We start from the raw sequence: 15,899 nt of genomic DNA on the forward strand, positions 1-15,899 counted from the left end.
ACTTCTCCAATGCCCATGTGGAAAGTTAAAAAAAACAACCCAAAAAAACCTCTGCTTCACTCAGTATCAAATTATTGGCACTCAGGTCTCCATCTTTTGGACAATTGCATCATTTTTCTTGCACTTTTAGAATATTTTGAGTTTACAAATATCAATAAAAGGGATGCAGCAGTGGCGGACTTTTCTTTTATTATTTCTATGATGTTTGTAATGTGCAGATACAACAAGTTCAGCCAGAAATGTGTTGTAAAAGCCCTGGAGATGTGACCATGCCTCAGGGGTCCAATCCTACATTGTTTTCATTTCAAAACCTATCAACAAAGTGTAATGCATAACACTGGTGCCGTTTGTTCAGTTTTTGGTGACGACGACCTGTTGTGGCGCTCCCCTTTGTTTTTGAACCCCCCAACAATATACCCTCAAACAACACAGCAGAGTGCTATGCATATATTTTTGTCCCCAGAAAAGGATCAGGAATAATATTTGCCCATTGAAATAACAGGTAAGAATAACAGTGTAACCATAGCCTCGGCCTCCAGAGAGAGAGAGAGAGAGACGGTTGGTGTCTGTCTGCAGGAACACAATCCAGACCACAACGGAAGCATTAACTGCTTTATGAATGCCAGGAATATAAAGTGTGTAGTGTTGTTTTCAAAATATCATGGTATGATGGCGCTCCTACACCACATGTGAAACAAGAGCTGCCTAAACTTGCCTTATCACAGCAGAAACACAGAAAATACTCAATTGAATGTGATAACTTGCTGTTCCAGGCAACTGAGAGTTAAAAGCTTTACTAAGGTACCCCCCCCCCCCCCCCCCCCCCCCCCCCCACCACCCTTTTTGTGTCTGTCAGATATGCCCACTCTATTCATCTACTGTCATCTCCCTGCAACTGATTTACTTCCTGACTCAGCTATGGGAAACAGTGAAGTTACCCTGATTACAGACATTTCCTTCCTCCACCATTCACAGCAATGCCTGGAATGGCTGCACTATTTACTCAGGCCTGAAGCAGTAAACTGCAGATCCCACACCCACATGGCATATGCATCATGGGTTACAGGGGCCACGGGTTCCTGGGAGAGTAGTTCTTTCTAATCCAGACGGACAGAAAAAAATTACTTTCTGTCACAGTAGACATGGTGCAGTTTGGTAATCCAACCCGGTTTGTTGGCATTTCAGAGGGTTTTCTTTTTGGATGAGTTTGTGGTTTCTGCCGAAATCTGCTCATGAGCATTTAGTCATTTTTCTTTCGAAGCCTCATGAGTTCCTACAAAACTGCTCTCAAAAGTACGTGTAAAATGCTTCTGATTCAATGCAACAGGTTCTTCTCAATTTTTAATGTTTGCATAGACTTAACACATGCTGACTGTATAGCTCACTTTCATGTTTTGATAATGTCGACTGATCCAACAGAAATATTGTGTTTGTTGGATCAAACAAAACTGAATCTGTGCACAATCTGTCCATTGCTTTTATTTGTTCTCCACTGCTGCACATTTCTTTTGCAAGTCTCACCAGAGGAGGGCACTAAGAGCTTGCCTTTCATGGCCTTACACCAACGTTTGCTCATCGGGTAGCATGCAGACATGTTGAAGATGTCTGGATTTTTCTTATTTATCTACAACTAATTGAAGAGTGATTTTTACTAATAGATGCATCATGGCTGTACTAAAGTATGGCATTTTTACACCTGACTGAACCTTATCTTGGAAATAGCACAGCTTTCTCTATGTTCTGAAATCTAATGTAATAATATGTTGTTGTTGTTGTTTTTAAATTATGAAACATAGAAGACAATTTAAACTGTCAGCATCATTTCAGACAACCAAAAGAAAAAAGAAAAACATTTGTGTAATGCTGCCATCTAGTGTTACAAAGCCAGACTCTTTCAGGCGTCTTCTTTTTACATTCCATTTTATACCTGAGAAGATTTTATTGGGGCGGCACAGTGTTGGAGCCAGTGGCAAGTACTGTTGCTTCATTAGCCAGAATAGCTCATCCCCTTCTTCTATTCTGTGTGGAGTTTGCACGTTCTCTCTGAGTGTTTTTTTCCCCACAGTCCAAAATCCTCATGAAGGTTGTCTTTGAATTGATCTTGCATATGAGTGTTTGCCCTGTTTCAATCCTGCCTAATTGCCTTTGTTAGACGGGCTCCTCGTCCCTGGATTGAACAAATTATTAATGAAGAATACATAGATCTTTTTCATTCCAAATAAGAAGAGGGAGGAGAAGAGGAAAGTAAGCCTGTTCTGTTCCTCGGAGCATGTGGAGAGACTACATAAAACAATGACATGTTTGTTTCCAACCAAACCGAAAAGCAGCTGTGGCCTCTTAGCAAAGTCCTCCTCCATCCGTCATGAGCAGCCAAACAAGTTTGTCATTTTTGCTTTTTTAAACTGGCGAGAAAAGCAACTGCGTCATATCACCTGCTGTGTGGTGGAAACTTCTGGACTGTCACCCCATAAGATGGAAACATCAACTACCAGTTGCCAGACTTACTGGTGGCCAAATGCTGTGTTCAAACTGGAGGCCGAGTCAGCCTTCAGTTCACAATTAAAATTGGATTTTTAAACCAGGAATGGCTGAGTGGAGCCACATTTCTTTACATGTTATTAATACATGTTGGAGTAAGGGAAGAAAAATTTAAAAACAAGGCAAATGTTACTCTTTTTGTGGGTAAATCCAAACTCTATTGAAGTTGTTCTGTTACAGAGTATATTAATGAATACATCTCTTTATTCACAAATACCATAAGCACACTAGAAGCCTCTATTATATATAAAAGCCTCTATTATATACAAAATTAATACTATATTTCATTGTAAAGTGGTTGATCTGAACGGAAGTCGAACAAGTGACAAAAATGTCCAATCATGTAATAACTTTCCAATACTGTCATAGGATAGTTGAGCTATTGTCATGATAGAATTTTGCCAGTAATCTAATAAATTGTTGCATTAAGGTGAAAAAAAATCCTTTGAAAATCTAATAACTGCAGCCAGATTTACAATATTAGTATATATATATATATATAGGGTGTATTTCTAAGAAACAGAAACTTTTTTTGCAGGCTTTGTGCAGTTTGCATATCAATAGCAGATGCACAGTCGTATTAATTAATTGAGGAATTACTCTTTTATTACATTATTGGCTTTATTACATTCAATTTGACGTCATTGGTTCCTAATACCTGGCCTGCAAATATAAATGAACACAATGAATGAATGAACAGTGAGGCCCATAAACATCCCGGATTTCTTCGAGGCGACTGGTGAGAAGTCTGAATTTGATCTCAGACACAAGAGGCCTGAGAAGTCTTCACGAGTGTCAGTTGGCTTCTTAGTATCTCAGACGTTTCATTTATATCTCAAGTGTTGCTTCAGCAGTGCACAGTGATAATTTTGAAATCTTTTCAGTCCATTTGCCCACTGCCCCCCCCCCCCCCCCCCCCCCCCCCCCCCCCCTCCATCAGCTCTGCCCCAAATATGGAGCCAAGTATGATGCTATAAGAGTGTGATAATATTAGTCACTGAGTTTCTCCCCTGTGGGGCAAGTTACTGCAGTAACGCCGTCATGATTCTGCAGGATCCTATCTGCTGTGAAATGTGTGACGATGATAAAATAAGACTTACTGAGGTGTTTGTGATTTTGACAATTCATTTAACTTTGCATTCACATCCACCGCCCCCCGTTTGATGTATTATCTTTATACAGTGCGAAGAAAAAAGGATTTAAAAAAAGTTTTTCTAAAGCGCTTACTGTATTATATAAGTCAGAGCAGAGTTTGGAGGAGATTTTAAAAACCAGGGATGGATGTCAATTTCTTTCAGCAAACTACAGCTTTGCAACATCAAACACAAAATCAGAGCTTTTGAATCTACGCATAACACAATATTTTGCAAGGAATATAAGCTTGACATGATAAGTGGTTGTTTGGTGCACCATTACTACTTGTGGACCAAACATAGTACTTATCTTAAATGACAGCTTTGTGCGTGAAATAATTAGACTATATTCAGCTGAGTTAGTTTGCAGTTACATTGTGTTGAAACAGTGAAATTGAACTTGCAACCATGTATATTGGTAGGATAGTATCCAAATGCTATGTAAAAGTCCTTTTTTTAAAGTGTACAGATACACAAATTACTTATTAGCATATTCAAAATGCAATGGAAATGGACCAGAAGACCATCATACAATTGTGGTCAGTAGTTTTTGCAAAAACATAAACTTTGCCACCGACTTTCATCCACAAGTCTAACCCTAACTCTAACCAATTCCATGGTTGTCATTATGTTTGGTCAGTCCTACAATGTAGTGGTGAGCTGTCCAGAATTAACCCTGCCCTCACCTATAGTCAGCTGGGATCGAACAGAGTTGAGAGGTGTAAACATGGTTGCACAATTTGGTCAATATGCATATGAATTATTAGCATTCTCAACTTTTATCACATGGAAAACCCATAGATTGTCTTTGAAATGTGATCTAAGGGGAGTTTTGAGGGAATTGTACTCATCAGAAACCAAGTACCCAGAGTAGGCAAAAACATATCAGTCTGTTTCTGGTCCATCTTTCTTTCTTTTTATTTATCATTCTTTGTTCACTTATTTTTCTTTGTTCCACAACCATGCGCTTTTTCCTTCACTAATCTCCAAAGCAAGTATTTTCTTTATAAAAGTGAAATTATCTGATAAAACATGCAGGACACATGCAAAAGCAGTAGAAAAAATCCCCATTTGTCATACCAATCACAGGCAGAAGAGGATATCGTGAATCAAGTTGTTACGCTCACTGTCGATTTCTCCAAAAACAATCTATGTCGCCTGATCAAGTAATCTGAATGGAGCCATTTCACCATCAAACAGCATGTTGCTCTCTTGCTTTGGCTGCTGTTTTGTCCTCTGGAGTCTGTAGCGGTGATGAAGGCCTATACAAATAAACCATCCTCGACTTGACTCACTGAATGTAAATGTCAGAACTATTTGAAAGGTGGAACACTGTCATTTAGAAACAACAACAACAACAACAAAACTTCACTAGAACCACAGAGGTTTCTGAGCGCGATTGCTGGGAGATGCATGGCATTTGTTTTAAATAGATAAGCGTCGGAGGTTGATATGAAACATCCCTGGGTGCAGCTTATTAGCCTTGTTCTTGTCTCTGATGTATGGCATTTCGTTTACAGATGTACACTAGATTCCCTCAATAACCCAACGCTGACACCAGAGAACACACTTGCTATGTAATCAGGTTTGTGTAAGTGGTGTTTGCTAAAAGGGCAATTTTCTTTCTGTGTCATTTGCGTTCAAGCACTGGACATGTACACTTGATGCCAGTTGATGTGACTGATCTGTGAGAGTAGCACCTTCCAAGGAGAACACAAGCATCTAATTAAAATCTGCCTCAGCTAATCAATGAGCCCATTAATGATTCATTTGACTATTGTTTATTTTCTAATTAACCGATTCATCTACGTCTGTTTAAGATGTCAGAAAATCATGAAAACACCCAGTTACTGTCGTGACAAGGTCACACATAGGATTTTTCAGTGCTAAAAGCCGATGATAAGTATTTAATTGACAATCAAAGCAGTCATTTTCTAAACAGAGAATCTTTTGATACATCAATAGCTGTGGATTAAATTAAATCAATAGTGTTTGCAGTAATATAGGAGAAGACTGTAATATGTATGTTTAATTCCATTGTGAAAAACACAAGACAACCACTATGGATACTGAAAAATAAATAACAAAAACAAGATAATTGGCAAAAGAGTAAAATAGTGACTGTTTCTATAAAAACTAAGCTCAAGGCAATGACATCATCTGTTTATCTCCATTGAAGACGTTTATTTGTATTCATGAAGACATTTTCAAAGATTTATTGAACTTAAATTTAACAATTATTGTTATTATAACCTCAGGAAATCGATGAAGGGCCACCAATCCAGTCAAATTGTATGCAGTCTATTTCATTTTGAAATTTCTCTGGTAGTAAAACATGTGGTATGCTTTTCTTTGAGCATTTCTTCAGGTTTCAGACAGATGTTGTTACCTGTTGCGGTGCAACGGGGTCTCTAGAATACCCCTGGTTGAAATTCCTTATGTGGAGTTTGCATGTTCTCCCTTGTGCACCCTGCTCTGATTTTTACTTGGTTTCCTCTCACAATCTGCAGGTAGCTGGGATCAGATCGAGCTCCCAAAGACCCCAGGTTGGATGGAGGCTCTGCTTTCACGGTCTATATCCATACCGACCGTAAAGTATATATCACTTTGTTGTGATGCAGAATTAAGCTATAATATGAACATTTCTAACAAAATGACTTCAATACAGTTATTATCCAGCTTCATTGAGCTTGAGAGTTTTCAGATAAATGGAATATTAGTTACTTCACTATGCACGCACAGGGAGCAATATTTTGCAGGTCAGGAATTCACAGGATGCAAATGCAATCGATAAAACAACAATAAAACATGTGAGGACTGTCAAGAGAGAACTTCATGAAAACAACAGTTTATGACAGAGATGCTGCAAGTTCTCTGCGTCAATTCAATTCTACAAAACAAGTGAGGCAATAAAGCCGTCAAAATATTGGGCAATGAGAAAGGGATGGATTGATATACGACTTGGAGAAAATATATTTGCAGAGGCGGGGGGAAAAAGCGGCAAGTAAATGTCCAACCTTGCTGGAGTGAAATAGCTTCCTGACAGAAGCTCAAGGGAATAAAAGTGCTATATGTCGTAAATGAAAAAGCTGTCTGGCTCAGACACAAGTTGTGCAGCTTGATCATGTTGTAAAGAAGTGTCACAAATTCCACTTCGCGATACACAAGCGGCAGCGTCACCATCTTGTTAAAACACGTCTGATCTCTGAGAGACGCCCGGTCAAAATATCAATCTGATGCCTGTGGGCTCCCGAGTTCCTCGCCAAATCGAATCTATTTTAATAGGAGAAGATTAACGGTGAAATAAAGACAAAGACACAAGTGAGGGCTATTAAAAGCTACTGTAAAATTCGCCCAGAGCACATTCAGCTTTGTTAATGTGGCTCAGCAGATCTGTGTTTTCAGATACTATTAGCGGATTATGATGGACCGGGTAGACCTGAGTCTTTCCCTCCAAGGTCAAATTTAGTCTTAGTTTAATTTGAGTAACCCAGCCAAGTCTCTGCTGTGTGTGTGTGTGTGTGTGTGTGTGTGTGTGTGTGTGTGTGTGTGTGTGTATGTGTGTGTGTGTGTGTGTGTGCGTGTGTGTGTGTGTGTGCGCACACTCCCTGCCAAATTCTCCCAGAGTGCACGTGAGAGAGATCAGCTTTGCTCCAGTAAAATGTGTGGGCTGAAAATAGGCCTGATCGAAGAATAGTGCTTCACATTACATTGCACAGGAGACCCATGCAGCCGAAGCTCTCACTGATGTCCTCTTCACTCTTCTACACTACTACACTCTCCCTCCTCTCCTCAACGGCTCACAGTAGACTTGAACAGCACTCCGGTCAAGGTCACCTCGTCACAGTCCAAACACAGGTACTTGCACAAATATTATAAGTTTGGTGAAAAGGAACTATGGTGTTTGGATTAATTCAATGTTTTGCTGCCTTCAGGAAAATCAAATGAAGAAAGTGCTGTTTATCGTATTTTTATTAATTATTTTAAAATAAAACAATTGGTCCAGCCTTGACATAGTCAAAAGATACTTAAATTTCTTACAATATTTACTTCTGTATGGATCAAAAATTAATATTACAACAAAAAGTATTTTCTGTATCCCCAAAAGCACAAATACATCTACCGTAGGCTTTCCAACTTTTTTTTTTTCTAATAGTAGAACTAAACCCTTTTGGGGAATAAATAACACAAAAATATCTTGACAATGTTTTAAATTATATGACAATAGAGATAAGACATTAATAGATTTTTTGTAATTAATTTTTCCCCTTAACTTTCTCTGAACAGCAACACTTTGTGCAGAATTGCATTAAAAAGATGCTACTCCAGCATGAAATAACCTGCAACAAAGTATCGGGACATTTTGTACAAAGCAACAGTTAATCTAAACTAAAACTTGGATAATTCAAACAATGTATTTTTTTTTTTAATTGATTTATAAAATCCCCAATGGTGATTTAGACAAGTAGTGGACATGTCCAGGCAAAAGAGGTTGTTTGGTCAAGTTTGAAAAATACATTTAAACACTGTTAAACCTGGAAAATGCGACTGTGAAGTCCACCAACACAATGACATGGAATCATCTGCCTGAGGTTATTATTATATACTACTGTATTTGAAGTTGGAAAAACTAGACTTCATGAGCATTATAAATTAGTTCACTAAAAAACAAAACAATTCAGTATTTCAATATTATGTGTATGTATTGACTCATATGGGGGAGCACATTGACCTTCTCTGCACATTTCCGTGGGGCTGATTCTTATTTCCATGTGAATGATGCCATCTGGTTATTGGGTTTATAACAATTGGTCACTTTCTAAGCATTATGAGTATGTTATTTGTCACTGGGCCTCAACTTTTAAGTAAATGTTGTCTGCTATTTTAGTTTGTCCCTGAAAAGTTAGATTTTAGTTGATGACTGAGCTGTAAATAGCAGGTCATAAACATGTGGGTCTCTTGTGAAGGGCAGTGCAGGCGTTTTGAGCAACATTGTTTTTTTTGTTTTTTTTAATTCTTATTATTAATTTTTGTACATGACTTTGCCCCTTGTGCGTTGAATGCTGGTAAAAATAGTTGATGAAGGCACTACTGACATGGTGATGGACTTTCGGTTTCTCACCCGGGAGCAAACTGGACGGACGTTGAAAATGTTTTTGTTTCTATAGTTGAGTCACAATTCTCCAGCATCTGTGCCAAGGCTGGCAGCCCAATTCTGGATATCTCATCCGTGGCAGGTCCACAGTCTTTCCCCCTCCAAGCAGCTAATGTTCCCAGTACCAGAAGCATTACGACCCCCCCCCCCCCCCCCCCCCCCCCCTCCCTCTACGGACCTACATATCTGGGTCTCTCACACATAATGCAGCGCCTGCAGCAAGAGTGTTTTTGAAAGGCAAGGTGAATACTCAATGACATCTGAAAATAACCACCTACAGCTGTGATTCTTCAAATGGAATAAAAATCCTCTACAGTGAAGCGACAAGTGCTCCTGCTTATGTTCCGTTGAGCTTTCAGATAAATGGCAGCAGTTTGTCCTGCACTGGATTCAAACTGTGCAACCAGCTCTTTTGAATGATTGATTGATTGATAAGTGTGTGCATGGACATGGACATGGACATAGACATGGCCGTGGTTTCCTGTAGTCCAGCGTTCTAAGAAAGTTGTGTATTCTCTCGTTTACATGACAATGCAGTTTCACCTTGGAATCTGTTTTCCCAAAAAATGTGTTTTCAGTGGCTCAGAGGACTGTTGTCGTGTAAACAGACCCCCAAAGCGGCATGAAAGTCTTGCATTTAGACTTGAAACTCTTTTCATGTAAACAGAGCCTCGGGGACAACAGTTCACTTAAAATGCACATCCATGGACTGTGGAATAAAAGCAAATGTCCCACACGTCTAGATTCAAATCAAGGCTGTACTGTACTTGCGAGACCAGAATCCTAACCACGACACTGTGAAAGAGAAGAGTGAAAATTGATCTCTAACCTACTTGTAAAAAGCAGTTTATTTAAAAAAGTATAAACATTTACAACCATTGTTATCCAGCTCTATGCCATTCTTGTGTTCTCTCAATGTTGGTTCAATTGACTTCTTTTAATGTAATATGACTAAGCGTGCTTCATTTGGTTAAGCCGCCGAATCACCTCTTTCAACCTGACTTCACTTTTTCAATCTAGAGGTAATCGCACTCTGAAGTGCGAAATTTACAAGTTGATGCAGCGTCATGTTGAAGATGGTGGAAAGAAATTTCTTCTCGATGCAGACAGGCTGAAGCAGCCAGACAAGCATCAACTTTCAGTGGTCAGGAGGCTCATTATCCCCAGTGAAGCGCACGTAATTTAGAAGAGAAGCAAAATCTCATCATGGCATAATGAGCCTGGACTCCCACTAGAGGCCAGCTGAGAGGGAAACAGGCAGCCTGTTGCTCCACAGCTGACTGAGGGAAATGATTGGAGGACCCAATGGTGTCCTGAATGGGCCGTTAGGCATCCACAGCCAGGCACATCAGGCTTTTGACCGCATGCTGTGAGCACCAGAACAACACTTTGAATAGGCCTGTGAGAACCAGTGATTTTCCCAGTCAAATAAATATCTCTTTAAATTTGGCAAAAACTTCTGTTACACTTAAATTTATGGTCTAATTGATTAGGCCACTTAAAGTATTTTCTTCACACATAGTTACTCTGTACCACAACAAAGACAAACTTTGAAAAATTGTTTAAATTCAAAAGTTATTATGGCACTATTATTCCGGTCCAGCTCACTCAAGATGAAATTGGGTTGAATTGGCTCCTGATCTAAAATGTGAAAAAGGAAAATTATTAACTTATTCACTCATAACATATAAACAAATACGTTTCAAGGATTTAAAAAAATGTATTTAAAATTTGATAGTTGTAGTCCTGAAAAGAAAAATACTTCAGATTAAATAAAGTCTTCAAATACTTTCGCACATTGTACTTTCAATTGTCGTGAATTAAATTCGAAATGATAAAGAGTAAAACAAAAATAGGAATGAAATAATTCAGTGTATGCGATTGAGATATATAGAAATCACAATCATTACCAACACTGCCAGCGTACTGTAATAAAACCTTTAATAATGTAATTTAAAGCACAACAAACCCAAATTCCCATAGTGCAATGAAGCACAACAGCTCCGTTGTGTATCAGCTCCAGGATTGCTATAATATAATATAATGTTAATGTGTAATGCTCATCTTGAACGGTCTGCCTTGAGGAGAATTATCTACATGATCGCGCCATCTGTGTGTTGCAGTTCATTATAATGCGATGAAGAGAAGAGAAGAGAAGAGAAGAGAAGAGAAGAGAAGAGAAGAGAAGAGAAGAGAAGAGAAGAGAAGAGAAGAGAAGAGAAGCATCCAAAATAAACTTATAGATCTGGATAAAAATAACATCCAAAAGTAATTTTTTTTAAACACCATTCTTCTACTCAAAGAGAGACTGAAGTATTTTTCCAGTTGCTATTTCCAGCCTGAGAAGAGTCAGAAATGATTAGGTATTTATTCCCAGTCTTTGTGAGATGAACAAGCAGACGTACCTTGAGCGGTGCAGGTGGTTGAAACGGGCCTCCTTCGGTTTGATTCTGATGTTGACAGAGGAAAGGTCGTTTAGACTGTTGAAATCGCTCAACACACACTCTATCAGTGAACTCTATTTACCAGCAGGTTCTTATTTATACGACATCAAGCCTCAAAATGTTTGAGCAAAACATTAGAAAAGGTTTTAACAGTGAATCTGAGCTTTATCCTTGCACGTAAACATTAATGCTCCTCTTTGTCCTGATGAGTCGCGTCTCAACATGAAAGCCCAGCTGATCTTGGAGCATCTCAGCTGGGCGCCTGAGGAATCGGAGTCTGTTCAGCTGCTTTCTGCTTTGCAAAAAGCGCTTTTCCTAAAGACATTTGTAAATTTATTTTTTACGTGCTTAATGTGATCTGTGATGAATCTGAGAAATGCTTCATGCCATTGTGAGCTGTCCAGAAATCGAATGCTGCAGGCTGCAAAAACAACAACAACAACAACAACACAAAATTATACATTTTTCTCTGCCACATAATTCACAGTTATTTTCCGGTGAACAGAAATACAAAAGACAAATCTGCAATCTGGAAAATTGGCTGCTCTGACAGCACCAACTTCACCGAAGACAACAGGAAAGTGAAATTTATTCTGCTTCGTCAGATGCATTCTTAGCAGGTGGTGGAAAACTTATCGAGACGACGTTTTAACGCAACAGTAATCTTCAACGAGGCCTTCTCCCCCCATGCAGCTGTGACCTTGAGGCTCTGCTTCACTCTTTCATCTGCAGAGAAGCTCAAAGTAATACCCTGCGCTTTAGCATCAGGTCATGAAATACTTTGCTCAGTGCAGCCCGCTATCAGGACTGTTTCACTCATGGTCATCCGGGCTATTTCTTTTTTTTTTTTTCTGTTTCCATGACAACATTTCTCTGCACTCCTCTGCCTCTTGATTGTGTGGAAAATGAACAAGAAGACAAAGGGAAAAATGTCAGGCTCAGAGAGAAGCTGGGATTGAACACAGATGAACAGTCGCCACTGACTGGCCTACTTTGTCTACAAATTACTTAAAAGGCGCCGCTTGATGCACTTGAGATGTTGTGTGTGTTGCCAACTTTATTCCCAATGTGGATCTTCTATCTATAGCTGTGGAAAAGTGTGCCGCTCCATCTCACGGGCCGATCTATTGCCAATGGAGCCACTCATATACAATGAATATTATCAAATGCACAATTATTTTTTTTTCTTATTTGTTAATTAAGTGGGTGCACAGTATACGTAAGTGTATTTCTATTTGTTGTATCGTGCAACTGTCGCAAAATAATTTCACAGAAAGTTGGCCTAGATTTGAATTTCGACACAAAAAGGCCTCAACAGCTTTTACCAGAGGGAAATTAATTATCCCAAGGGACCAAAACAAGTGCTGTGGAAAGGCTGCGAGGAAAAGTTGAAGTCAACGCGGCTCATGTTAATATGACCCTCGATAACAAATTATTGTATTGAGAGGCTATTGTTCATCCACTGCTTGAGTTTCTCTGCATATTTTGTGCAGTAATCAAGGATTACTTTTTGAATCCTTGACTATTGTGTTCTGTTCTGCAAAGAGTAAGCTTTACCTTTGACATCAGTAATCTTTTTAAAAACTACAAATTTAAAACCGATTTTGTTTTCTTCTTCATAATGAGCTGACATTTTTGAAGGGCTGGTCAGAACAACAAAGATGAGTAAATGCACACACACACAAGCAAAATGCTGAAAAAAACTAAACAAAACAAAAAAAAATGGTCACGTTGGAAAAAAAAGCGAAGTAGTGTGAATCAACTTTGACCGCATGTGGGTCAGTTAGACACAACCAAACGTCCTTATGCATGTCTGACTCAAACGGTGGCGTCCCGGTGTGAAGGTCGCCCTTCTTCTGCGACCTTCACATTTTAAACAGACTGGTTAAGCACCATCCTATCCCGTACTTCTCATAAGTAGGACAAAGAGGAAGTGAAAACAAGCACACTGGATATTCACCAGGGCCGCCACCTGGGATCCAAACGCCCAAAGTGAAAGCTGACAACTTTTTGACCCACTAACTCTTGATTAAGCAGTCCTGAGGACGTGTCGGTCAGATGAGGAGGGAAAACTTTACTTTGTTTCAGAGTACCTCAGAGTTTACAGTAAGAACAACTCACAAATGAAATGTATCCGACTTCCCTGTTCGGAGCTGTATTTAATGTTTGTCAACAATGAGCTCTCACAGTTGGTCCAACTGAAATGATTCAAAATGATCCACAAGTGAATCAAATTAGGTTTTAAAATCATTCATCATTTAGTGGCGTTTTCTGCCCTGGGATGGCAGAGGTGCTAAAACAGAAAGTCAACCTGACAGTTTTTAACATGAGCGCATAGAAAAGCCACATGGGACAAGACAATAACAGGAGTCTGCAACTTTTATAACCTAAAGAGCTGTTTCTGTCACTTTCTACCAAATCAAATTTCACTGGAGCAGCAAAAGACATTTAAACCTTAAAATGAGGATAAGACAGGTCAAATACAATTGAGGGTGGCGAGCATTTCATTACATTTCCAGCCGTTTCTGTACCCGATTTTAGACGTTTCAACCTTCCTTTTCAGCATCCTGACATTTTAGCTGTTTTATCCACTTAGCTTGCTTGTACAGTATATTGCAGGCAATAAATAAATAAATAAATAAATAAAAGTCAAATGAGTCACCAATCAATTAAATATGTATTTTTTTGGACCATCTGGAAGAACTTAAATACCCGGAGAAAGATCACACAGAGATAGAAATAATATACCAACCCCTATAGAAAGATACTGTGACATATGTACATTGGGTCATATGGAAGGTACAATTTCCCAACTTTCTTTAATTTCAAGTTAAAATTCGTCAATTCATGAATGTTATTGAAGGCAAAATGCTGCTCGAGTCTTCGAAAACAAAGAAACATGAAGAAGAGACAAAACTCAATAAGATAAATTAATGAACACAAACAATGGAGATCAAAATCTCTGTCATAAAGTGTGAAGTATCGGTGTGTTAGAAGCAACATAATGTCACTTCAGCATTTTTTCCACACTGTTGTTGAAGCATCCACACCGTCGACATCCAGTCAGTGTTGATGTTTTTCGCATGTAAAGGCTTTGACATGGTGGGGTCTCACTCCATTTAAGACCGTAATTATAATTAACACTTCAGATTACCCAGCCCAGGCTCAATTGCAAACTAAAGTACTGTTCAAGTAAAGGTAAATAAACTCAAGAACAACGCAGAGTATTAGTTACTCCTGTTGGGTGTTACATGTTATTGCCCAGTGTTAATTTAGGTAAAATATTTATGTTGAAAGACCATTTCTCAAACAGATATAGAGCAGGGATTTCCTCTATTCACATTGATTAGTTGGAGAAAAATCTATTTAATTCCAGCAATCCAGTTAGAACTTGAGCAAAATTACAAGTCTTTTTTTTTTACATTAAAAGTTAGGCTGAAACACTAACACAACAGTGATCCCCACGGGGTGGAGCGTCCTCCAGCTCAACGCTCACACTGTCCCCTTGTGTTTTCCCTCATGTGACCGACCGACGCATCCCTCAATCGTAGCAGAACAGGATTATGTAGAAATTCCCCGCTGTGCCTGAGTGTTTAACGAGGCTCTCTGCCTGGAGTTACAGCCTTGTCACCTGCCCACCTGCTCCCACCCAAAGTATGGCACATACCGACTGTCTGGCAAAGATGCACCGGCAGGAGTCATGCGATCGTCGCATGGCAGCACCCATAGCTCAACCTGCAGAGCTTGATGTAGTCCATGTTGGGCGATGCAGAGCAGCCCTGTAGAAATGTGTGTTTTGTTTTTGTTTTTTTGTTCTTTCTGCGTCAAAAACACAACCTGAACAGATGGAGCCCTTTCATTAAACTACTGGTCATTTTCATTGGAGCACCATGTTCTTTTTTTTTTTTTTTTTTTTAATTCAGCTATTATTTACTCAGGTATAATGTGACAGCAAAAAGGTCACCTTCAGTGCTTCAGACTCCGATAATAAATAAAAGAACATGCAATAACACAGTAAATGCCAGATAAAAACAAGCGAACCAAGAAAATCCACAAAAGGGCTTTCGCAATTACAGCTTGCGTGAATAAAAAATAATTAAGACTATTATATTTGTGGAATTCAATAATTGAACATTTCAATAAAAAATTATCCATCTGGACTTTATCTCATTCCTAAAACAGCTGTACAGTTTTCACTTTGAAGGAAGTCTTAAGTTTTATCCTCTGGGGCTATGCAAACTATTTATAGGGAACTTTAAAGATGCACAAAGACGAGACAAGCACAAGCTCCCCTGACAGGCAATTGTAAATAAAAGTAGCCTCCCATAGCTAAGATGATTCAACATCAAACAAAAAGAAGAAGAAAAAAAGTGCGATATCTCAAGTGGCAGATGGTTTGCCTCCTTCCGCTAATCATAATTTTAGATAAAAAGGTTCCTCTAAAAATAATTTGCCAAGTTGCTTTTCTGGAGATCCATACTTGTCAAGGCCCCTTCATCATCTGTTCCTGTTTGTAAATGATCTGTAATTAATAGCTGGAGTTGGCGTATAGTCTGTGCATGAAATGAACCCTGAAATGAAGTGCTCTGCATGTGATTACAGCACATTGGAGGAGATGGGTGAAAGTTT

The sequence above is a fragment of the Blennius ocellaris genome (genome assembly GCF_963422515.1).
Source record: "Blennius ocellaris genome assembly, chromosome: 16".
Lineage (NCBI taxonomy): Eukaryota > Metazoa > Chordata > Actinopteri > Blenniiformes > Blenniidae > Blennius > Blennius ocellaris.